Source organism: Ornithorhynchus anatinus, chromosome 4 (assembly GCF_004115215.2).
Source record: "Ornithorhynchus anatinus isolate Pmale09 chromosome 4, mOrnAna1.pri.v4, whole genome shotgun sequence".
Classification (NCBI taxonomy): domain Eukaryota; kingdom Metazoa; phylum Chordata; class Mammalia; order Monotremata; family Ornithorhynchidae; genus Ornithorhynchus; species Ornithorhynchus anatinus.
Genome location: NC_041731.1, coordinates 24,629,212 through 24,653,351, shown reverse-complemented (window position 1 = coordinate 24,653,351; position 24,140 = coordinate 24,629,212). Strand labels below are relative to the sequence as shown.

General features: G+C 49.7%; 1 long non-coding RNA gene across 4 annotated transcripts in view; it reads left to right on the top strand.

Annotated features, from left to right (window-relative positions):
• LOC114811102 overlaps positions 1-23,684 on the top strand; it is a 31,591-nt gene extending 7,907 nt beyond the window's left edge. Inside the window, exons 4-12 of one of the 4 annotated variants that reach the window (XR_003758803.2) lie at positions 7,121-7,245; positions 8,176-8,409; positions 12,858-12,974; positions 16,741-16,874; positions 16,993-17,042; positions 17,923-18,046; positions 18,183-18,308; positions 18,984-19,062; positions 23,330-23,684. This is a non-coding gene — a long non-coding RNA (uncharacterized LOC114811102). Of the gene's footprint in view, positions 1-7,120; positions 7,246-8,175; positions 8,410-12,857; positions 12,975-16,740; positions 16,875-16,992; positions 17,043-17,809; positions 18,047-18,182; positions 18,309-18,983; positions 19,063-23,329 lie in introns of all 4 variants that reach the window. The other 3 variants (XR_003758801.2, XR_003758802.2, XR_003758804.2) reach the window with 3 other exon arrangements.
• Positions 23,685-24,140: the final 456 nt, after the last annotated feature.

The window sequence follows — 24,140 nt, the reverse complement described above, 5'->3', positions numbered from 1 at the left end:
GCTGATTGCTATGAAGAGGTAGAATCAGAAGCTGAGCTACCATCTTTAAGGGAAGGTGATGGGGATAAATGTGGATGATTAGGGGTTACAGCAGCAGGAGGAGGAGGAGGCTGTGGTGAGGAGAGAGGGCTGTCACTCTCAGCACTGAGGCTGGTTCTGCAAATGGGGGTTAAGGCACTATGTAGGCAACTGGTTCTGTTGGACTTGACTGTGGAACTTAGAAGATACAGTGCCCTTAATTCTGTAGATGGTTCCATCCTCCCTGAACCCCCCTTTCTGTCCTCAGGCTCGCCCTGCACATCCTCATCCACTGCAGAGCTTAGAATGCCTCTGTGACTGGCTCTGAGGGAGTTCATTCATTCATTCAATAGTATTTATTGAGCGCTTACTATGTGCAGAGCACTGTACTAAGCGCTTGGGATGAACAAGTCGGCAACAGATAGAGACAGTCCCTGCCGTTTGACGGGCTTACAGTCTAATCGGGGGAGATAGACAGAGAAGAACAATGGCAATAAATAGAGTCAAGGGGAAGAACATCTCGTAAAAACAATTGGGGGTGGTGGGGAGCGTAAAGTGTTAGGAATGTAGCTGGCTAGGTGCTTTCTGGTTTGTTAGCTGAGAGGTCTTTTAGGCCTCTCTGCAGGGCTGTTCTGTGAGGGAATCATCCCTCACCTATCCTGACATCATTCATGCCTCCTTTGGGTGTTGAGGGTGGGTAGATGGGCGAAGGACCTAATACTCCATCTCAGAAGGCTCCCTAGCCACTCAAACTGCGTCTTTGTTCTCCAGCCACTCTGTGGCTGTGGAAGTTCTCAGAGACCCTTCCCTCTTACAATCCATCAGTGGTACTTACTGAGTGCTTACTCTATGCAGAATACTGTTCTAAGTGCTTGGGAGAGGACAATACAATGGAATTAGCAGGCATGTTCCCTGCAGCCCTCACTCACCACCTTGGTATACCTGTCCCAACATTTCTGCTCTCATTATGGTGTCTCTCTCTCCTTTTAGACGTTCAGATGTACTTGTCTTCTGCATTCCAAAATAGTTTCCTTTCAATCTTAGAGGTCCGGTATCAGTTGAATGGGGGTGGGCCCAGATGATATACTGCAGCGAAAGGAAGTATCTGAGTATAAGGATATATACCTAATTACTGTGGTGTGAATTCTTCAGTGCTTAGTGGCTGAGCTGGAAGGGAAAATAAAGTGTGTGTTTGGGTCCGGGGCAGGGGGCGAGCGGGGAGGTTGGTGTGTGAGTCTGTGTGTAGAGTTTGTCAAGATCACTTTTTGTGTCCTCTTCTCCCAGGGAAGGAACAGTTCTGGGAGGGCTTCTGGCAGTGGAGTGCTAGGTGGAGCATAGTGCCCGTCACTGGGTCCACCCCATTTCTCTCTGAGAAGAGTTGAGTGGGCTCCCTGTGGGTCATCGGAATGTGGGTGGGGAGGATAGAGTAGGCACTATATTAGAAACTGAATTATTCCATGCATAGCTGCTGGCCCTCCAGTCCCTTGAGGGCAAGCCATTTCTGGAGTTACACAGCTGGATCTGAGGTGCACGTTGGTATTGGTTTAGGGTAGAGTAAGCATCTAGCCTAAGGGTGGCCTGTCTCTACACCTCTCTCTGTTAAGGCCAGTGTCTTGGGGGACGGGGCGGGGTGGAGGGCCAAGTGCTTGCAAGAAAACTAGGCTGCCTGCAAATTCTCCCCCCACCCCCTAACTCTTTCTCCAGCTGAGACCACTTTCTGTTGATAGAGGGCAGGGTGGGGCTTCCGCACCCCTCAACATTACTAATTCAGGTGTGGCTTTCAAGACCAGGTTCCACAGCTCCAGACCCAGACCTCATTTCAAGTGGTCCATTGTGACACCCCACTCCATCGGGTAGGGGCTCTTCTGCGCCATCCCCAGAGAAGGCCTCGGTGGTGAGTCCCAAATCCCCCGGTGGCATGTCGGCTCAGTCCTGGCAGCGCACAGCTCAGGGCGGGATGGTCAGGGGGAGAATATGACCTGTCTGTTGCTCTCTCTACTGAGACACTTTGCCCCCTGGACCATCTCTCTAATGTGGCCATAAGCCAATTCCCAGAAATGTCCTGCTTGTCAAGATGGTCACAGTCTGGGCTCCCACCCAAAAGAGAACGGTGTGTATGTAGTGAGTTGGGGGTGGGAGGCTTAGTGAGAGGACTACCACTCTCAGCACAGAAGTTGGTTCTGGAAGCTGAGAGTCTGACCAGGGCACTGGTTCTGTTTGACTGTGGGACCGAGCAATTCTATTGATGGGTCAGGCCTCTGTGCCCACAGTCTTGTCTGCAGAGTCACCCTGAACATCCTCAGTCTCCAGAGAAGGGAACCCTTCTGTACTTGACAGTGATGGCTTCTGGGGTTCTAGTGTAGGACAAAGTGGCATCAGTGTACCCATCCCAGTCTTCTCGGAGGAGCAGAGCCTTGCGGACTCCATTCTCAGAGTAATTCAGCGGGGGTTGCTGGCGGAAGAGACATGGGAAGCAATGTGGCTTAATGGCAAGAGCACGGACTTGGGAGTCAGAGGGTGTGGGTTCTAATCCCGCCTCCACCACTTGTCTGCTTTGTGACCTTGGGCAAGTCACTTGCTTCTTAAGTGTACCAAGGAACATTGTTAGTTACCTCATCTGTTAAAGGGGGATTCAAAGTGTGAGCCACACCTGGGACAACTTGATTACTCTGCATCTACCCCAGGGCTTAGAACAGTGCTGGGCACATAGGAAGCGCTTAACAAATACCACAGTTGTTGTTAATAGTATAAGGCTGAATTCTGTCTAGTGTGCAGTAGGTGCTAGGTCTCTCTTCCCTGGAGAATGAACTCCTTCTGGACTAACAGAGTTGGATCTGAAGGTGGGGGTTAGAGATGCATAATGTAGCTGTGCTGAGCTGGGCCTGTAAACCTCACCTCTTCTTGACCATCCATGTTTTGGGGGGGGGGACACTCTAATTTGCAAAACTAACTTTTTTTGCAACCCACTCTCTCTCCCTTTCTGTCAGACAGATGTTTCTTCTGGAGACCAAGTGTCTGACAGATGAGGTTTTCGTCCACTGACAGAGGCCAGGGTGGCGAGACCTGGGCTTCTATGGTCACTAATCCAGGTGTCTTCCAACCAATCAACTGTATTGAGCGCTTAAGGTCTGCACAGCACTGTACGAAGAGTCCCATTCCCTGCTCCCAGGGAGCTTAGAATATAGAGGAGACAAACGTTAATATAAATAAATTATCTCCTATATCCATTAGTGCTGGGAGGGGGGAAGGGGAGAGGCCCACCGAAGGGAGTGGAACAAAAGGAAAAGAGGGCTTAGGCCAGGTGTCTTGAAGGACACGTGTCTCCAGTAAGGCTTTGGAGGCTGGGGGGAGTCATTTCGTGTAGGATATAAAGACTGAAGGTGTTTGAGTCCAGAGGTGGGCAAGAGGTCAGCGGCAAGATAGACGAAGTTGAAGTAGAGTGAGAAGGTTGGCAGTAGAGGAGCAAAGTGTGTAGGCTGGGATGTAATACGATAGGGAGGCAGGAGGGGACAAGGTGACTGTCCTTGAAAACTGATGGTAAGGAGTTGCCGTTTGATGTGCAGGTGGATGGGCAATGACTAGAGGTTCTTGGTCCTTGAACTCTCTCTCTCTCTCTCTGGACACTCTCACATTTCTTCCTGCCTACTTGGATGTCTTCATGTCACCTAAAATTTAACAGGTCTGAAACAGAACTTTTTCCCTTAGCACCCAAACCTGTCCTCCCCCTGACTTTTCCATCACTGTAGATGGCACCACTATCCTTTCTGTCTCACAAACTCATAACCTTTGCATTGTCCCCCACTCATCTTTCCCATTCGGTCCATCACTATATCCTGATAACATGGCTAAAATCTTCCCTTTCCTTTATCAAACTACCATGTTAATCCCATGATTTATTCTATCCCTCCTTGATTATTGTATCAACCTCCTTGCTAACCTCCCTGCCTCCTGTCTCTTCCCACTCAACTTGATACTTCACTCTGTTGCTTTTTCTCCAAAAGCAGTCAGGTCATGTTTCCCCTTTCCAGGGACTGCCCACTTGCCTCTGTATCAAAAGGAAACTCTTAGCATTGGCTTTTTCCAGCTCTGCCACTTGTCTGCTATGTGACCTTAAGCTAGTCACTTAACTTCTCTGTGCCTCAGTTCTCTCATCTGTAAAATGAGCATTAAGACCTTGTGACCTATATGGTTCCGGGGTTGTGTCCAACCCAATTTACTTGCATCTACCCCAGTGCTTACAACAGTGCCTGGCACATAGTAAGCCCTTAGTACCATTATTATTATTATTATTATTATTATTTAAAGCACTCATTTACCTTGCTCCCTCCTACCTCACCTAGCTACTCTCCTACTCCAACCCAGCCCACACACTTGGCTCTAATGCTAACGTTCTCACTGTATCTTGATGTCATCTACTTTGCTGCTGACCTCTCACCGGGATCCCGTCTCTGGTCTGGAAGTCCCTCCTTTCTCATACTGACCATTACTCTATCTGCCTTATTGAAGGCACATCTCCTTCCAGAGGCCTTCCCACAGTAAGTCGTCCTTTCCTCTTCTCCCACTCTCTTCTGGGTCACTCTGATTTGCCCCCTTCATTCATCACCACCACCCCTCATTCCCGCAACACTTAATACATATCTGTAATTTGTTTCTATTAATGTCTGTCCACTCCTCTAGACCGTAAGCTCATTGTAGGCAGGCAGTATGTCTCTTGTACTCTCCCCAACACTTAGAACAGTGTTCTGCAAACAGTAATAGCTCAATAAATACAGTTGACTGACAGGTGAGGTGGGGGGGGGTAGGAGGAAGTGTTTGCCAAAAAAAAAAAAAGAGTTGTCTGCAATTTCCTACTCCTCGTTCTTCAGCTTTGAGACAATTGAGTTGGCTGGACACTAAAGGGCTTAGCCAGAGAGACATTAAAGAGCAGGATAGGGGAACAGGGACTCTTAGGTTCTGTCATCTACATGTGTCTTAAGGCCAGGTTCCACAACTCCAGATGGATTTCAGCCAGGACCGGTGAAGAGGCTCCAGTGACAAGTCACTTCTATGAGACTCATGCTCCAGTCTTTACTGTCCAATAGCCAGAGAAGCCTCTGGTGGTGAGTCACACGTCTCCTCCCCCTTGCCTCCCGCATCAGAGCTGTGTCCTGTCAGCTTGGATGCAGACAAGAGTCCCACATCACCAACCCACTGCAGTGCACTGCTTGGGGTAGGATGAGTCGAGGGAGAATCTGTTAGGCTATTATTCTGCAAATTCACCCGGCCTTGAGGACCAACCTCTCCAGTGTGGATCCAGGCAAATCAATTCTCAGGTTTATTGCACCCTGGAGAACTGAAGTTGTAGGCTATATTGCCACCTCAAAGGGAAGGTTTGTTTGTGTGTGTGTGTGTGTGTGTGTATACCTGCAGGTCAGAGAGAGAGAGATAGAGACTGAGAGACTGGTTAGCTTTGGAGATAGAATAGTGAGGTAGGGAGCTGCCACTCCTGGTACAAAGGCTGGTTCTGGAGGCTCTGTGCAGGGAACTGGTTCTGTTGGACATGACTATGGAACTGAGAACATCCGGGTCCCTTAATTCTATAGACGGGTCTATAGAATCTCTCTGTCGACAGTTCTGTATGCAGGGTCACCCTGCACATCCTCAGTCCCTGAAGAAGACATCTTTCTTTGTCGGGCAGTCATGGCTTCCAGAGGTGGTGTCAGGGTGGCATTGATGTATCAGTTGCATTCATCTCTGAGAAGCAGAGCCTTGTGGACTCGTGTCCAAGAATAAGAAAGGGGTGTGATTTGGGAGGACCAGAGCAGTGAGGCTTGGTACTAGACGTTGATTTAAACAATTTTGTTGGACCTCCAGTGTCTGGAAAACAAATTCCTTTCGGAGTAACTAAGTTGAGTTTCTGAGAGTGGGCCGCTAAGTATAAATAGGGCAGAGTCCTGCAGTTAGCTTTGCTGTGGTATGTCTATATACCTAATTTTTCCTGATGATAGGTTCCAGGTCTGGTGGGGGAGTGGGAAGATTGTATCTGCCAAAAAATCCAAACAAAACCACTATAAAACCTCGGTTGTCTGCAATCTCCTAGCCGTCTCTCCAACTGTGTAACAGACTGAATCTGCTGGAGACTGAAGGGTTTGACTCCAGAAATGGACCTCAGAGGGCAGGATGGGGGAACCCCATCCACTCGGAATCACTAATCCCTGTGTGTCTTAAGGCCAGGTTCCACAATTCCAGGTGGGTTTCACTCAGAACTAGAGGAGAAGTTTCAGTGACGCTTTGCTTCCATCAGATCCAGGTTCTGCCCTGGGCCCAGAGGGTGTCTTTGCAGTGAGTCGCATGCCTCGAAGATGGTGGGGAATGTGTGTTGGGGGGGAAAGAAAGGCGGCACGAGTTTCTACTGTTGGCTGAAACCCAGAAAGGAGTCCCAAATCCCCAACCTCAGCAGTGCCCAGCTCAGGGTAGGATGACTTGAGGGAGTCAACAGTGGTGTGGTGGGGAGGAGTGGAGCAGGAGGTTTTCTGTTAGAAATTGACTTGTCCAGTTGTCCTGAATCTCCAGTGCCTGGAGATCGAGTCCCTGTTGGGGTTCTGAGGAGGGGGCTGCTAAGTACTAATAGGGTAAAGTATTGTAGTAATAATGATAATTATGGTATTTAAGTACTTACTATGTTCCAAGCACTGTTCTTTGTGCTGGGGTAGATAAGAAGTAATCAGTTTGTCCCACATTGGGCTCACAGTCTTAATCCCCATTTTACAGATGAGGTAACTGAGGCACAGAGAAGTTGTGGCTTGACCAAGGTCACCCAGCAGACAAGTGGCAGGGCTGGGAATAGAACTCATGTCCTCTTCATCCCAAGCCCATGCTCTCTCAGCTTAAGCTGTGGTGGTCAGTATTTGTGACCACCGCCCTCCCCCACCCTACCCCCCAAAATCACCCCCCCCCCCAAAAAAATCAACCCAAAAAACTAGGTTGTCTGCCACTCCTTACCCCTCTGTCTCTAGCTGTGAGAAATGATGTTCCTGGAGGCTGAGGTGTTGGGTAACAGGCGAGGACCTCAGAGGGCAGGAACCCAGCCCCTTAGGCTCACAAATCCACATGTGTCTTACAGGGCCAGTTTCCTCCACCCCATATGGGTTTCAGCCAGGACGGGTGCGAGAAGCTCCAGTAACAATCACCTTACGTGAGGGGAATGCTCCAGTTTCCTCCTCCAGACACCTGGAGGAGTTTTTGGTGGTGAGTCCCAAGTTATTGCCCACACCCCTGCCGGCTCCATATCTTGCTGACTCAGACACAGAGAGAACCCTCGCGTTGCAAAGCTTGGGGAAGTAGGACCAAAGGTAGAATGTGACCACCTATTTCTGTCCAAACAGATGCTGTTGTCCTGGCCTTGAGGGCCAACCCCTTGCAGCGTGGTCACAGTCAAGTCAAACCCCAGATTTGCCCCACCAGTTAGAGATTGAACTGTGGACCATGTTGCCACCACAAAGGGAAGGATTTGTGTGTGTGGGTGTGTGTCTTTATGTGTATATATAAAGAGGCTAAACCTTTGGGGAAGGATAGTGAAGACAAGGCTGCCACTCTAGGTATGCAGGCTGATTCTGGAAACAGGGCCTGGGGCTCTGTGCAGGAAACTGGTTCTGGCTGACTTGACTGTGGGACTGAGAAGACCTAGGGCCCTCGATTCTATACCTGGGTTAAACCTCCCTGCACTCACAGTTATGTCTTCAGGGTTAACCTACTACACAATCTCAGGCCCTGGAAAAGGGATCCGTCTTGGCCTGGCAGCGGAGGCGTCTGGGGGTTTAGTGTCCAGAGTCAGATAGGAAGACGCTCAGTGTATCTACTCCATTCCTCCCTGAAAAGCAGAGTAGTGAGATTGACTTGTCAAAGGTGTGGACAGGGTGCTTGGAGTGCCAGCATTGTACCCAAAACTGAACTTTTTCAGTTCAGTTTGGATTGAACCTCCAGTCCTGGAACTACAAGCACCTCTTGAATTAACAGATTTGGAGGGGGTGGTTAAGTATTAGTAGGGCAGAGTTTTCTCTTAAACTGACTTGTGACCGATTAACACATCTCCTGGTGGTAAGGCCATTTGGAGGAGGGAAATCATAATGCTTCGTTTAAAGGAAAAGAAAGTCTGAAATCCTACCCTTTTCTCCTCAGCTTCGAGACCACTGATCCTCTTGGAGACATGAGCATCTGGCAATTTTAAATGCGGGCTTCAGCTTTAGATAGAGGGCACTCTGTGAAACGTGTGTCTTCAGGATCACTAAGCCAGGCATCCCCATCAAGGTTTCAGATGTGCATTGGCAAGGACCAGTGGCAGAGCTTCAGTAGTACCCCACCTCCTTCGGACAGATGCTCCAGGATCCCGTATTGCCAGAGGAGGCCTCAACAGTGAGTCTCTTCCTAGTTCCTTGTCTAGACAGCTCTGAGATGCAGCAGGATGTCCCTCAGCCTCAAGGTCTGACAGTGCATAGGTTGGGGTTGGATGACAGAGGAGAGACTCTGACTAGCTATTAATTGCTGTACAAAGGCAGAACAGTGTGCACTTCCCTGACCTTGAGGATCATCCCTCCATAGTTTGGGCAGTCTGGTCAGTTTTCAGACTTGTCCAGCCATTGAGATGGAGCCATGGGAAAGTGCTGCTACCTCAAAGGAAAGGTATTGCAGGGAGGTTGGGGGGGGCGGGGGTGGTGGGTGTATGTGTGTGAATGCCTTCGCATGAAACAAAAACTCCTCACTCTTGGCTTCCAAACTTTCTATCACCTGGCCCCCTCCACCTCACCTCCCTTTCTCACCTTAATAATAATAATAATGTTGGTATTTGTTAAGCGCTTACTATGTGCCGAGCACTGTTCTAAGCGCTGGGGTAGACATAGGGGAATCAGGTTGTCCCACGTGGGGCTCACAATCTTAATCCCCATTTTACAGATGAGGGAACTGAGGCACAGAGAAGTTAAGTGACTTGCCCACAGTCACACAGCCGACAAGTGGCAGAGCTGGGATTCGAACTCATGAGCCCTGACTCCAAAGCCCGTGCTCTTTCCACTGAGCCACGCTGCTTCTCATCTATAGCCCACCCCGTACACTCCATTCCTCTGCCGCTAACCTCCTCACGGTGCCTAGTTCTCATCTGTCCCACCGCCAACCTCTGGTCCACGGTCCTACCACTGACCTGGTATGTCCTCCCTCCTCACATCCGCCAAACTAACCCTCTTCCCCTCTTCGAAGCCCTACTGAGTGCTCACCTCCTCCAGGAGGCCTTCCCAGACTGAGCCCTCCTTTTCCCTCTGCCCCTCCTCCCCTCCCCATTCCCCCTTCTCCAGCCTTCTGCTCTTCCCTCGTCCCCTCCCCACAGCACTTGTGCATATTTGTATATATTATTTATTACTCTATTTTATTAATTATGTGTATATGTCTACGATTCCATTTATCTTGATGGTATTCATTCACTTGTATTTACTGAGCACTTACTTTGTGCAGAGCACTGTACTAAGTACTTGGAATGTACAATTCGGCAACAGATAGAGACAATTCCTGCCCAACAATGGGCTCCCCGTCTAAACGGGGGAAACAGAATACAAAACAAGTAGTCAGGCAACAATACCATCAAGATAAATAGAATCATAGATATAAATACATCATTAATAAAATAGAGTAATTATATGTGCAAATATGCACAAGTGCTGTGGGGAGGGGAAGGGGGAAGAGCAGAAGGAGGGACTAGGGGAATGGGGAGGGGAGGAGGGGCAGAGGGAAAGGGAAGGCTCAGTCTGGGAAGGCCTCCTGGAGGGGGTGAGCTCTCAGTAGGGCTTTGAAGAGGGGAAGAGACTTAGTTTGGCAGATGTGAGGATGGAGGGCGTTACATGTCAGTGGTAGATGGGGGTCGACGGCGGGACAGGCGAGGACAAGGCACAGTGAGGAGGTTAGCGACAGAGGAGTGGAGTGTATGGAGCGGGCTGAAGGAGAGAAGGGAGGTGAGGTAGGAGGGGGCCAGATGATGGAGAGCTTTGAAGCCAAGAGTGAGGAGTTTTTGTTGCATGTGAAGGTTGATAGGCAACCACTGGAGGTTTTTGAGGAGGGGAGTGACATGCCCACAGCATTTCTGTAGAAAGATAATCCAGGCAGTGGAATGAAGAATAGACTGGAATGGAGAGAGACAGGAAAATAGGAGATCAGAGAGGAGGCCGATGCAATAATCCAGTCAGGATTGTGACAAGAGCTTGTACCAGCAAGGTAGCAATTTGGATGGAGAGGAAAGGGTGGATCTTGGCAATGGTGTGAAGGTGAGACAGGCAGGTTTTGGTGACAGATTGGATGTGTGGGGTGAATGAGAGAGCAGAGTAAAGGATGACAGCAAGGTTGTGGGCCTGTGAGATGGGAAGGATGGTAGTGCCGTCCACAGTGATGGGGAAGTCAGGGAGAGGATGGGGTTTGGGAGGGAAGATAAGGAGCTCAGTCTTGGACATATTGAGTTTTAGGTGGCGGGCAGACACTGATGCCTGACAACTTGTCTTGTTTTGTTGCCTGTCTTCCCCGCTTAGACTGTGAGCCCATTGTTGGGCAGGGATTGTCTCTATCCACTGCCGAATTGTACATTCCAAGCGCTTAGTACAGTGCTCTGCACACAGTAAGCGCTCAAATACAATTGAATGAATGATGGATGCGGGGAGGAGGCATTAACTGGGTGGGAAGTCAGAACCATGAGGAAGAGGATGCCATTGTTGACAGAAGCTGATTTGGGAAAATGGGTCTGGGGCTCTGTGGAAGGTGCTGGTTCTGCTTGGCTTGACTGTGAGACTGAAGACCTGGGCCCCTTAATTCTATAGAGGAGTCAAAATCCTGCCTTCCCAAACACCCTGCACATCCTCAGATGCCCAAAAAAGGGACTCTTCTGTGTCTGACATGGGATTCTGGGGAAGCCAGGTAGGTGGTGCTTTGTCAGGAGTAAGGCAGGGCTGGTCACTGTCTTTCTCATCATCTGCTGAGAAATTGAGTGGTGGGGATTTTTGGAAATGGATATTAGTGGTAAGTGTCACAGTGAGGCACAGTGGACAAGTTGCGTTGACCATCGAGTATATAGGCTGGGGAACTGAAAATGCAGGCACCGTACTAGAAACTGATTTTTCTATCCCATATACAAATGTGCTGGGTACTGCTGGAATCGGATAGATAGTTGGATAGGCCAGATAGTTGGAGGGGCGGGGGTCTCTGGGGAACACGGGGGTCCAGTGTAAAGCCTAGGGTCCAGTATAGTAGTGAACCATACTTGATTGAATCTTCCTTGCACATCTCTATTTCCTAGAGAAGGGACCTTTATCTGATATGTGTTGCTCCCAGGGGAGTGGGCGATCAGTGTCCAGACTGACCGAGTGCGCGTGTGTCCGTCGATCCGTCCATCCACCTCATTCTTTTCTGGAATCTTGTAGCCTCCAATCTGAGTCTTTGTAGGGAGTATGAAAAGTTTGGTCGCGGGTACTGCAGGTCTTGCCACTCCCCTTTTTTTAGTCTGCCATTGCACTGGAAACTTCTTGCTCTGTATAAGTCCAGGCCTCTCCCAGCCTGGGAGTGTGGAGATCCATTGGCAGGTAGGGAACATTGGAGAAGCAACAGCATCTGTGGTGAACAGGTCTGTTGAACAGTAGGTTGACTTGAGGGTGGTGGAGGACAGTGGGATCACTTTATTTTGGAGAAGCTGCTTTGTTTGCATCAGCACCCATTTTATTTTCAACTTGCAGGAGCACCATCAGGCCACTCACTGCGGCAGAGTGCTCTTGGGGGGGAATCTAGTCACTAGGACTGCCTCGACAAGCTCATAGCCTGTGAGAAGGAGTTTGACTCTTTGCCTGTTCACTGCTCGGCAACAATTATTCCTCTCCTTCAGTGACTCCCATGCCTATTGCCTTCACCATCTGTTCTAGACTATTAACTCCTGCCTTAAACCCTCAGTGCCCCCAACTTCCTTCTTGTCACTGAGGCAATTGCCAGTGCTTAATAACGTGCTCTGCATTTAGGGAGTATTGAATCAATACTATCACTACTACCTAAGACTCCTCATCCTCCTCCTCTGTCATGTTTTTCCTCGCAGCCGTGTCTGACCCCGTGGACTATGTACTCTCTGTTTCCCCATCTGAGACCTCTTTTGGCTTGCCCCCTGTGGTCTTATTTGCTTGCTCTTCCTCTGAAACCTCCTGTGGGTGCCCCCCAAGGTTGGATTCTCTTCTATTCTCCTATTCTCCGCACTCCTTTAGCCCACAGATAGTCTCACAGAAACCCACTACCTAGCCTTTCTCTTCTTCCCCTGCTACTCAGCCCCCACACTTCACTGTGGAGGTGAGCTACTCATCATGCCTCTCTCAATAAGTCTCTCTCTCCTCTCTCTCTCTCTCTCTCTCTCTCTCTCTCTCTCTCTCTCACTCTCGCTCTCATCTCTCACTATTCTCTTGCTTACTCTTCCTTTGACCCTCCTACTCCTCCCCAACCTTCTCATGTGGTAGACCATTGCCTTCCCTCTTTGAGGATCTTCTGAGATGACAACTTCTCCAGGAGGCTGTGCATGATTAATCTTTCATTTCTCTATCCTGTTCCCCCCCTCCAAACTGCCACTCAAATGCTCTCATTGCTTAAAGACTTGGGCATTCATTAATCCTTACCTGCTAGGCACTTAAACATTGAAATTGCCAGTAGGAAGCAGTTCTAGAATGACAGGTGCCTGTTTCCCCTGTTAGACTGTTCTTTCCTGAAGGGCAGGGACCATGTCTCCTTGGATTGTACTTAATAGCTACTGTTTGCTACGTACGGGATGGACTGAAAGTGCTTTAACTAATCGAAATATATTTTAGGGGTAGGAGCCACTATACCAGATGTGCACAGATCAGGACCAGTAGAGAAACATCAGTCTCACCCCTCGGATGGGCATTTTCTTTTCCATGTCTTCACGGGAGGCTCAGAGAGCTAAGGTGAGTGCTGAGTCCTATCTGGAACAAACAGGAAGCTCCCTCCAAGGACTTGTCTGGACTTGGTTGGCTCTGAGTGGCCGCGGTAGAAACCGCTACCTAGTGCACCCTAAAACCATTCAGGTTGAGTCGTCCTTTCTGACAAACCATCGCTTGTGTTCACAGGGGCGATGAGGGAAAGAGTGCCCAAAGAATGGATTAGGTCACGATGGACCTCTTGGGTTCTCCGGATATTAACTGTGCAGTTTGGATACCAACTGGATGTCTCTCCAGCCCTCTCCAGAGACTGAGCTAAGAATAAGACCTTGCCCCCGGTCCAAAAGTGCCGTTCCCTTGAGGCTAAATATTATATTGCCAGGGGTTGTCTGTGGGCTCCTCTAGAAGTGATGGGTTGGTGTGGGCTATGTGCGTGCATCATGCAGTTGACTTTAGGATGTGAGGGTGCTGTTCATTCATTAAATCGTTTTTATTGAGCCCTGACTGTGTGTGCAGAGCATTGTACCAAGGGCTTGGGAGAGTACAATATCACAACAGACTCATTCTCTGCTACAGAAAGCTTATGGTCTAGAGGGGAAGAAAGACAGTGTTATAAGTGGGGATCAGAGGGAGGAATGAAGAAAGGGTGACGAGTCAGGTGCTAGGGAGGGCTTCCTCTCTCTCAGCACCAAGGCCAGCCCCGGATCCAGGGCCGGGGCTCTGTACCGGGAGTAGATTCTGCCGACTGGACTGTGGGCCGGAGAAGGGCCGATGCCCTTCAGTCTGTAGAAGGAGCCAACCTAAGTGAGTCCACAGTCCAGTCTTCCGCATCACCCCACACCAAACTCTGGCCTCCTGAGAAAGGAGCCCTTTGATGCCGATGGTGGGAAGGGTTTGGGGAGAAAGGGGACCCGGCATCAGGAATGGGTCAATCTGCCCTGTTAGGTTTGGTGTATCTGTGTGGGGCCCATGATTTGTGGAGAAGAGCATTATAGGGAATCTAGGCTGAGACCAAAACAGTGTGGGGCTGCTGGAAGAGCAGCAGTTGCTCATGTTAACTGCATTGTTAGTGTAACTAGTTTCCTCACCTAAAAGCCTGGGAGCGATGGTTTGAGGGAGACTGATGTGGGGTTCAGAGTTCTTTTGGTGTCCAGAGTAGGTCAAATGAGAACTGGAAGGAGCTTCTAAACCCTCCAATTGACCCAAGAAGACAGAAAAAGTTGTTCTAAAGCCCTATGTTTCAGGATTTGGTGAAACTCATAATGATGATAACAATAATAGTGACATTTTTTAAGTGCTTTCTCTGTGCCAAGCACTGTAATAAGCACGAGGGTGGATGGAGGCAAATGAGGCTGGACACATGAGGCTGTCAGTCTTAATCCCCATTTTACATGTGAGGTAACTGGGGTACAGACAAGTGAAGTGACTTGTCCAAGGTAAAACAGCAGACAAGTGGCAGGGCGAGGCTTGAAACTCAGGTCCTTCTTATGCCCAGTCCTGTGTTCTGTCCACTAGACCATGCTGCTGCTTGTCAGGTCGTGAACATGCTCTTTCCACCTCCTTCCCCCCTCCTCTCCCAGGTCTGTGCCTGGAGTCCTGTGGCACTAACATCCTGCAGTATGCACAAGTAGGATGACATGAGGGACAACGTGTCAGGCTATTACTCTGCAAACAGAGGCTGCTCAACACCTTGCCCTGACCTTGAGCCCCATCAGACCGCTCATGCCACGGAGGGCTTTTGTGGGGAATCTAGGCACTAGGACTCCTTCAGCCATTTCATGGCTGGTGAGAAGAAACTTAATTTGGCTCCATCTCCTGCTCAGCAGCAATGTTTCCCCTCCCTCACTGACCCCCATGCCTATTGCCTTCACCATCTGTTCTAGACATTAACTCCTGCCTTAAACCCCCCCAGTGCTCCCCACTTCCTCCTTGTCATCAAGTCACCTGTCAGCGCTTAGTACTGCACTCTGCACTTAGGATGTATTTAATACTGTCACTACTACCAAAGATTCTAGTGACCCTGGAGCCACTGGATTTGCCCTGTCCCCAAATCTCCCTCAGGCCTTTCCTCTCCATTCTCATCCTTTCCAGCTATCTCACATCTGCCCTATTTCAAAATCAGTTTCCTCAAACTTTGCTTCTGACTTCCCTTCCTTCACACTGCCCGAAGATTGGAATCCACTTGTCTCCCCTTCCCGGATTACCTTCTTCAATCAGACCATCTTTGCCATATCACTTCTTTCCCCACTGTTTCCAGACAAACCCACTCTGGGCTTTGTTTTAGGCAAAAAATTCTGTCCTTTGCCCCACACTTCCCACTCCCACCCCCATTAGTTCACAGGGGAGAAGAGAGGGATGATGCTCAAAGAATCGACTAAGTCACAACTGATGACCTGCTGGGAGTTTGCACAGGACACAGACAGCTTGGGGTCTCTACGGCCGTGAGGGTCTTCATGGTGCAACATGGATACTGACTGGAGGGCTCCTCAGGACTCTCCAGAGGCTAGGAACCATCCCCAGGCCTCTCCAGAAACTGAGCTAAGAACCATCCCTTGCCCCCAGCCCAACAGTGCGATTTCCTTGAGGCAAAATGTTATACTGGCAGGGGCTATCTGCTGCCTCCAGCAAGTGATGGGCTTGTGTCGGGTATGTTTGTGCATTGTGGGGTTGACTTAGAAGTGGGAGAAGGTGCCAGAAGGGGGTGGGGGGAGGGGCTCTGCTGTCTCAGCCCCAAGGCCAGCCCTAGATCTGGAAGCTGGGGTTCTGTCTCGGGAATAGATTCTGCTGCCTGGACTATGGGTTGGAGAAGACCCGTGGCCCTTAAATCTATAGACGGGTCACACCTACCAGAGTCCATGGTCCAGTCTTCAGGATCGCCCCTCACAGAACTCTGGCCCCCAGAGAAAGGAGCCCTTTGGTGCTGTTGGGGGTGAGGGGAGTAGGGAGTGGCGGAGCCTGAGAGAAAAGGGACCCAGCATCAGGAATGGCAATATCAGTTTTTCCGAGTGTGTGTATCTGTGTGTCCCATCACTCGTGGAGGAGGCGCACTGTAGGGAATCCATGCTGAAACCAAATGAGTGGGGCCTAGAAGTATGACAGTGGTTGATGGAATTTGCCTTGTTAGTGCCAGTAGTTTCCTGACTTGAAAGCATCAGAGACTCATGTGGGATTCAGGATCCTGTTGGTGTCAAGAGTTTATGTAAACTGAGAGCTGAAAGGCGCTTCTGAAAGTGCCATTCAACCCAGGGTTGCAGAATAGGTTGCTCCAAAGTCCTGTGATTCAATGATCTGTGAAACTCACAATGATAATGATATTGGCATTTAAATACTTACTATGTGTCAGGCACTGTATTAAGCGTGGGGGTAGATACAAGCAAATCAGGTTGGAGAGGGTCCCTGTCCAACATGGGGCTCTCAATTTGAATCTCCATTTTACAGTTGAAGCAACTGGGGCACGGTCAAGTTAAGGTAGTACAGTCAACAAATGGCAGGACCAGGCTTGAAAGCCAGGTCCTTGGGACTGTCAGGCCAGTGCTCTAACCACTAAACAATGCTGCTTTGTCTCACGTTCACACACTCTACTCCCGCTCACACCCAGTGCCATCAGTGTGATATCTGTGTGAAATAAGTTTTAGTTTGTCATATGCTTAAATGAAATGATAGTGAGCTTGTCTGGTGTGCGAAACTTAGGGTTCGGTAGGCTGTGGGTTATCACAGGCCAATGGGGGTTATTTCAGAGCAGTGTGAGTTATTAACTGAGGGTGTATGTGGGTTAATTCACATCTCGTGGCAGATGTATCAGATGTCTGACATCGCCACGGTCAGCATCTCCTTTGCCTCGGGCGGCTCGGACGTCTGCGGCTCCGTCCTCATCACCTCCCTCGGCTCCGATGTCTCCCTCGTCTCCGGCTCCCCCAGCTCCATCAGGTCTGTGTCCCATCAGTTTAAGGCAGACAAGAATCTCACAGCACCAACCCCTTTCAGTGCACAGCTCGGGGTAGGATGACTTGAGGGAGAATCTGACTGGGTATTACTTTCTAAACAGTGTGGCTGTGCGACACATCATCCTGGCCTTGAGGACCATCCCCTTGCAGTGTGGGTACAATCAATTCTCAGATTTGCCCCACCATTGAGCAAAGGGTCACGTTGACCCCACAAAGGAAAGTGTATATATGTGTCTGATGGGGTTAGCTTTTGGGATGGCATAGTGAAGCAGGGGTTGCCAGTCTTGGTACAGAAGCTGATTCTGGCAACTGAGGTTCTGTGCGGAGAACTGGCTCTGGATGTGACTGTGGGACTGAGAAGACTCAGGGCCCTTAATTCCATAGGATGGGTCATCTCTTCCTATGTCACCAGTTTTGTACTCAGATTCACATCCCCTGCACATCCTCAGAATTTGGAAGAGGGACCCCTCTGCCTCTGACAATGATGGCTTCTGGAGATCTAGTGTCAGGGGCACGACAGGGTAGCATCAGTTATCCACTCCACTGATGCCTGAGAAGCAGAACCTTGAGGGACTCCTGTCTGAGTCCAAGGCAACAGGGGTGTGGATTGGGAGAAGAGCAGCGAAACTTGGTACTAAAAGGTGACTTGTGCAGTTGTGCCGGACTTCCAGTTCCTGGGGAAGCAGCCCCTCCTGGAGTAACAGAGCTGGGGCTCTGGGGTGGGGGAGCGCACTAAGAATCAATAGGGCAGAATGTTGAAGTCAACTTAGCTGGGGTGGTGACTTTTTCAGGGGGGTGGGTGGCGGGGTAGAGGGAAAACAGTGTTAGTTGTCCTCCGGTCACCCCCTCCCCCCCCCCCCCGGAAAAAAAAAGCAAATACAAAATCAAGTTGTCTGCAATTTTCTACTCCATCTACAGCTGTGAGAACCTTTGCTACGGGAGACTATGTTGGGTAACAGATGAGGACCTCAGAGGGCAGATGGGGGAACCCGACTTCTCAGGCTTACGAATCCTGGACCAGTCTTTTCCAGGACCAGTTTTCTCAACACCATATGGGTTTCAGCCAGGACCAGCAGAGAAACTACAGTAACAACTGACTTCCCTCAGGGCGATGCTCCAGGCTCCTCCGCCAGGCACCTGGAGGAGGTTTTGGTGGTGAGTCCCAAATTTTTGCCCATACCCCTACCGAGTTGATGTCTTGCTGGATCAGACACAAAAGAAGTCCTGCAGTGCTCTGTTTGGGGCAGTATAATCAAGAAAGGAATCTGACCAATTATTTCTCTCCAAACAGATGCTGTTAAATGCAAGCCCTGGCTTTGAGGATCAACCCCTTGTAGTGTGGGCACAGACAAGTCAATTACCAGACTTGCCCCACCAGATTGAACTGTGTGGACCATGTGATCATTACCAAGGGAAGGTATTTTTGTTTTTGTCTGTGTGTGTGTGTGTGAGTGTGTGTGTGTGTGTGTAAAATGGGGTTAGCTTTTGAGGAAGAACAGTTAGGAGGAGGCTACCATTCTTGGAATAGAGTCTGATTCTGGAAACTGAGTCTGGGATCTGTGGAGGGAAGTGACTCTGTCTGACTTGCCTGAGGGACTGAGAAGATGCGGGTCCCTTAATTCTGTAGATGAGGCAAACCTTGCTGCACCCACAGTCCTGTCGGTGGGGTCAACCTGCTCACCCTCAAGCCCTGGGTAAGGGACCTCTCTGGGCCTGCCAGTGGTAGTTTCTGGGAGTCCAGTGTCTGGAGTCAGGCAGGAAGACTATCACTGTGTCTGTTTTGTCCCTCTTTGAAAAGCAGACTTCTGTGATTGAGTTGTCACAGGTGTGGACAGGGAGCACAGAAGGCAGGCATCACAAATGAAAATAGTCCAGTTTGGTTGGGACCTCCAGTCCCTGGAGTATAAGCTCCTTCTGGATTAACAAATTCGGAGGGGGTGGCTAAGGATTAGTGAGGTACAGTTCTGCAGTCAGCTTGTGTGAAAGATGGTCTCTTTCTGGAGACCTCACATCTGATGGTGTTGGAGTCTTTGGGAGGGAGACTTGAATGCTTGTCAAAAAAAGTCATCTGAACTTACCCGTCTCTCTCCAGCTTGGAGACCACTGATTCTCTGGAAGGAATTAGTGCCCGGTGATTTAGATGTGGTCCTCAGCTGTGGACAGAAGGCATGGTGAGAATCCCAAACCTTCAGTATCACTAACCCAGGTTTCCCCTTCTAAGGTTTCAGTATATACCGGCCAGGACCAGTGGAGCAGCTCGAATTATTCCCCCCCCCATCATCAGGCCGACGTTCTGGCATCCAATATCATGTTTGCAGAGGAGGCCTCAGCAGTGAGTCGTCCCCAGTAGTATGTCCAAAGATCTCTGAGACCTGGCAGGCAGTCCCACAGCCTCTAAGCTTGGCAGTGCACAGGTTGGGGATGGGATGACTGAGGAGAGACTCCCTGACTAGGTAGTACTCCCTCAACCTCTCCTCCCTTCTCTCTATCTACTCCCCACCCCGCACGCTCCGCTCCTCTGTCGCCCACCTCCTCAGCGTCCCCCGTTCTCGCCTCTCCCGCCATCGACCCCTGGGCCACATCCTCCTGCGGTCCTGGAATGCCCTCCCTCCTCACCTCTGCCAAACTAATTCTCTTCCCCTCTTCAAAACCCTACTTTTGGCTCCAAGAGGCCTTCCCAGACTGAGCTCCCCTTTTCTCTCTGCTCCCCCTGCTCCCCCTCTACACCCCCCTTCACTTCTCCTCAGCTAAGCCCTCTCTTCCCCCCTTTCCCTCTGCTCCTCCCCCTCTCCCTTCCCCTCCCCTCAGCACTGTACTCATCCGCTCAACTGTGTATATTTTCATTAACCTATTTATTTTGTTAATGAGACGTACATCACCTTGATTCTATTTATTTGCTATTGTCTTAATGAGATGTTCATCCCCTTGACTCTATTTATTGCTATTGTTTTTGTCTGTCTGCCTCGATTAGACTGTAAGCCCATCAGAGGGCAGGGACTGTCTCTATTTGTTACCAATTTGTACATTCCAAGCGCTTAGTACAGTGCTCTGCACATAGTAAGCGCTCAATAAATACTATTGAATGAATGAACAGAGACTGCCCAATACGTTTCCCTGGCCTTGATGATCATCTCTCTGCAGTTTAGACAGTCCAGTTCTCAAATTTGCTCTGGTATTGAGGTGGAATCATGGTCTGTGCTGCTACCTCAAAGAGAAAGGGTTATGTGGTTGTGTGGGTGTGAAAATGTGATGGGTCGAGGGGATAGAAAAGTGTCAACAGTGGCATCCTCTTCCTCAAAGAAGCTGGTTCTGGAAATTGGGTCTGTAGGTCTGTGTAGGGTGCCGGCTCTGTTTGTCTTGATGGTGGAACTGAAGACTTGGGGTCCTTAATTCTAGACAGGTCAAACTTCCCGTGCCTGTCGTCTTGCATTCCAAATTACCCTGCAGTCTGCAGGCCCCGAAGAAGGGACTTTCATGTGTCTGACAAGGACTTCTAGAGAAGCTGGGTAAGGAGTGTTTTGTCAGGAGTAAGGCAGGTATTGTCACTGTCTACCTCATCCTGTCATCCTGAGAAATTGAACTGTGGGGATTTTAGTACAAAATGGATGTAAGTGATAAGAGACACACTGCCGTGCAGTAGGTACATTTTCTTGAGAGGGAAGCATACAGGCTGGGGAGCGCAAAATGCAGGCACTGTAGTAGAAACTGAGTGCTGGTCAGTGTACAAATATGCTAGCTATTTCTGAGTTCAAGAATACAAGTCCTGTAGGCCAGATTTTTTTTGGGGGGGGGGAGGGAGAGGGAGGGAAGGGGTGGGCAGAGAAGTGGTTTCTTGGGCAAAGAGGGGTTTAGTGTGAAGAGTAGGGTTAGAGCATAATATTAGTGAACAGTCCTCTCTTTGGAACTGCCTTGCACATCTCTAACTCTCAAGAAGGAATTTGGCATATCTGCTAGGGGTGACTGACATGGAATGTGTGTGTGTGTGTGTGTGTGTCTGTCTGGCTCCATTCTTCTCTGAGGTCCTGTAGCCTCAAATTGAGACTTTGTAAGGAGCATAGAAAGATTTGGTTCTGGGTACCGCAGGCCTTGCCACTCCCCCGTTTAGTCCGCTATTGCACTAGAGACCTCTTGCCCTTTGAGTCCAGCTCTCTCTCTCTCATTCTGGAAGAGTGGGACTCAAATGGCAGGGGTAGGGAAGAGTGGAGAATCCAGGGTGTCTGTGACTGTCCTCTTATGTCTTTTGAACAATAGGTTGATATTTGAGGGGCTGGGGGAGAGGGTAAGGGGCGGAGCAATGTCTCTATTTTGGAGAGTATGTTTTTTGTGTCTCCTCCCATTTACTTCTCAACTTTGGGGAGCACTAAGAGACCAGGGAGCCCTGTTAGGGGGAATCCTGGCACTAGGCCCCTTTGATCCATTTCAAAGCTGGTGAGAATGAATTTAACTTTGTGTTCAGCCCAAATAATTTCCTTCCCTCATTGACTTCCATGACTTTTTCCTTCATCCTCTGTTCTAGACTTTTAACTAGTGTCAGAGGAAGAGCAAGAGCAACTTTCTCCCCCAACTCCCTCCTTGTCATGGAGGCAACTGGCAGTGCTTAATCCTGTGTGGTTCTGTTGCTACTATTACTACTACTATGGTATTACTACTACCAAAGATTCTAGTGACACTGAAGCCACTGGATTTGCCCTGTCCCTAAATAGTCCTCATGCTTGCCAGCTCTCTCTCATCTGTCTGATTTCAAAATCAGTCCCCTCAAACCTGGCCTCTGTTTTCTCTTGCTTCTCACTGCCTGAACACTCGCATCCCCTTTTCTTGCCTTCCCGATGACCATCTGAAACCAGTCGCACTGCTGAATCAATTCCTTTCTCACTGCTTTTCACACATGCCCACACCTCAGCAAGTCTTTCGCAAAAAAAAAAAAAAAAAGAACCTGCCCTGTACCCCTTAATTCCGCTGCTCACTTTGACTCCTTCCTACCATTCTTGTCCCTAACTCTAGAATGGGATGTTTATACCAGCTGCCTCTTGTTCCTTTTCAACCACCTCCTCAATCCCTCTAAAATCGAGCTCCACTTGTTTGAGACTGCAGATTTCCTCCTCATCCTTATCCTTGTCCTCCTTCACTTCCATAGTAGAATTTAAAAAAAATAATAATAATGGTTTTGACTAAGTGCTTATTCTGGGTCAAGCACTGTTCTAAGCACAGAGGTAGATAGAAGCTAATCAGATTGGACCCAGTCCCTGTCCTACATGGGACTCAATGCCCATTTTATAGCTGAGGTAACTGAGACTGAGAAGTGAAGTGACTTGTCCAAGGTCACACAGCAGACAAGTGGCTGATGAAATTAGTGGATGAGTGGGGATTAGAACCCAAATCCTCCTTATGCACAGGTCCCCGCTCTTGCCACTAGACTCTTATGCTCCTCCTCCCTAAATCTGTCAGGATGCTGTTCTGTCCTGTCTTTTTCGGCCTGTCAGCTGCTTCTGACATCGTGGACCACTTTGTTCAGCTGTGGACACTACTTATTGGCAATTTCCCCAACACATCCCCCTCCTGGTTTTCTTCCTCTGGCCTCTTTTGTTTTGCTTTTGCTTTGACACTTGCTCTACCTCCCTCCTCTTACCTGTGGGTGGCCCCCAGTTTGGATCCTCTTCTCATGCTCTTCCCACTTCCTTGGGCCTCAGATGGTAGCACAGATATTCCCAACCTAGCCTGACTCTTCTCCCCTTACAACCCAGCCCACCCGCTCAACTCTTGAGGTAAGCTACTCATGGGGCTTCTCTGTCAGTTCCACACTCTTAGGCTATCACTATCCTCCTGCTTATCTTTTTTCCTTAGATCCTCAAACTCTTCCCCAAACTTCTCTTGCGGCAGACCGTTGCCTTCCATCTTGAAGGATCTTCTCAGATGACATCTTCTCCAGGAGGTGGTGTGTGATGAATCTGTCACCTCTCCATCCCATTTCCCCCCAGCAAACTGCCACTTTAATGCTCTTGGGGTTAAAAGACTTGGGCGTTCACGAATCCTAACCTGCTATGGTCCCCTAGACCCTAGGAAGAAGTACTAGAAATAACAGGTACCTGTTTTCGCTGCTAGAATTTAATGTCGCAATGGGCAGTTAGCAGCATACAGGATGATGGACTGCCAGGTCTGTAACTAATCCGAGTGTATTGTGGGCACAGGATCCACCACTGCAGATGTGCCCCGCTCAGAACCAGTAGAGAAACATCTGTCTCACCCCACATAGCCAGAGGGGGTCCAGAGAGCAAACATGACTATTGAGACCCACCTGGAATGAACTAGACATTCCTCAAAAGAACTTGTCTTGACTTGGGCTCAGAGGAGCCAGGATAGAGAGTCCAACCCAGTCCACCCTAAAATTGTGCTTGTCATCTGGGCCATCCTTCTTGATCAACCATCGTTCGTATTTCCAAGGGAAGCGGAGACTAGGGAAGGTGCCCAAAAAACGGACTAGGTCACGACCGACCGATTGCCGGCTGTTCCTCTGGACACAGACGAGGAGGAATAACCATGGCCACGAGGAGCTTCAGGGTAGAGTGTGGATCTCCCATCGCCTCGGACACCTCCCTCATCTCTGGCAATTCCACTGTAAACCGGTACTGTTGATTTTTCTACCCCGATGGTGTATGTTCCTGTAATAGGTTTATGTATGATAATGTCTATCTCCCATCTAGCCTGTAAGCCCAGAGTGGGGAAGCAACTGTACTCTCCCCAAGGCTGTGGACAGGGTAAGAGTTGAATAAAAGAGGATTGGGCTTGAGAACAACCATGAGGTCTGGGGAGCCTGCTAGAATGGGTGCGTGGGGGCATGGAGGTTGTTAGTTGGGGGGAATGGGTTAATTGGGGAGAGGGGGACAGGGTGGTGGGATGGGGTCTTGGGAGTGGAGATTGGTGGGGGGGACGGGGACATAAGGCACGGGGGGATGGGGGATGAAGGGTGGGCAGTGGGAATGGAGGGTAGGGGGTGGGGTGTAGTTAGGGGATGGGGAATGTGGTCGGGGTGGGTGTGGCTCCCGGGGCCCCAAGTGGGTTACTGGGGGCACAAGTGAGTTATTGGGGTCCTGGGGGCTGGTGTGAGTGTTGCACCCCTCGGGCCTACATGGGGATATTTTGCCTCCTGGGGGGTGAAAGTGAGTTGAGTCCCATGACTTCATGTGGGATATTTGGCCTTCCAAGGGTCCCAGGTCCACTGTTAAACTAGTTAGAGGCCAATGTCATTTATTTG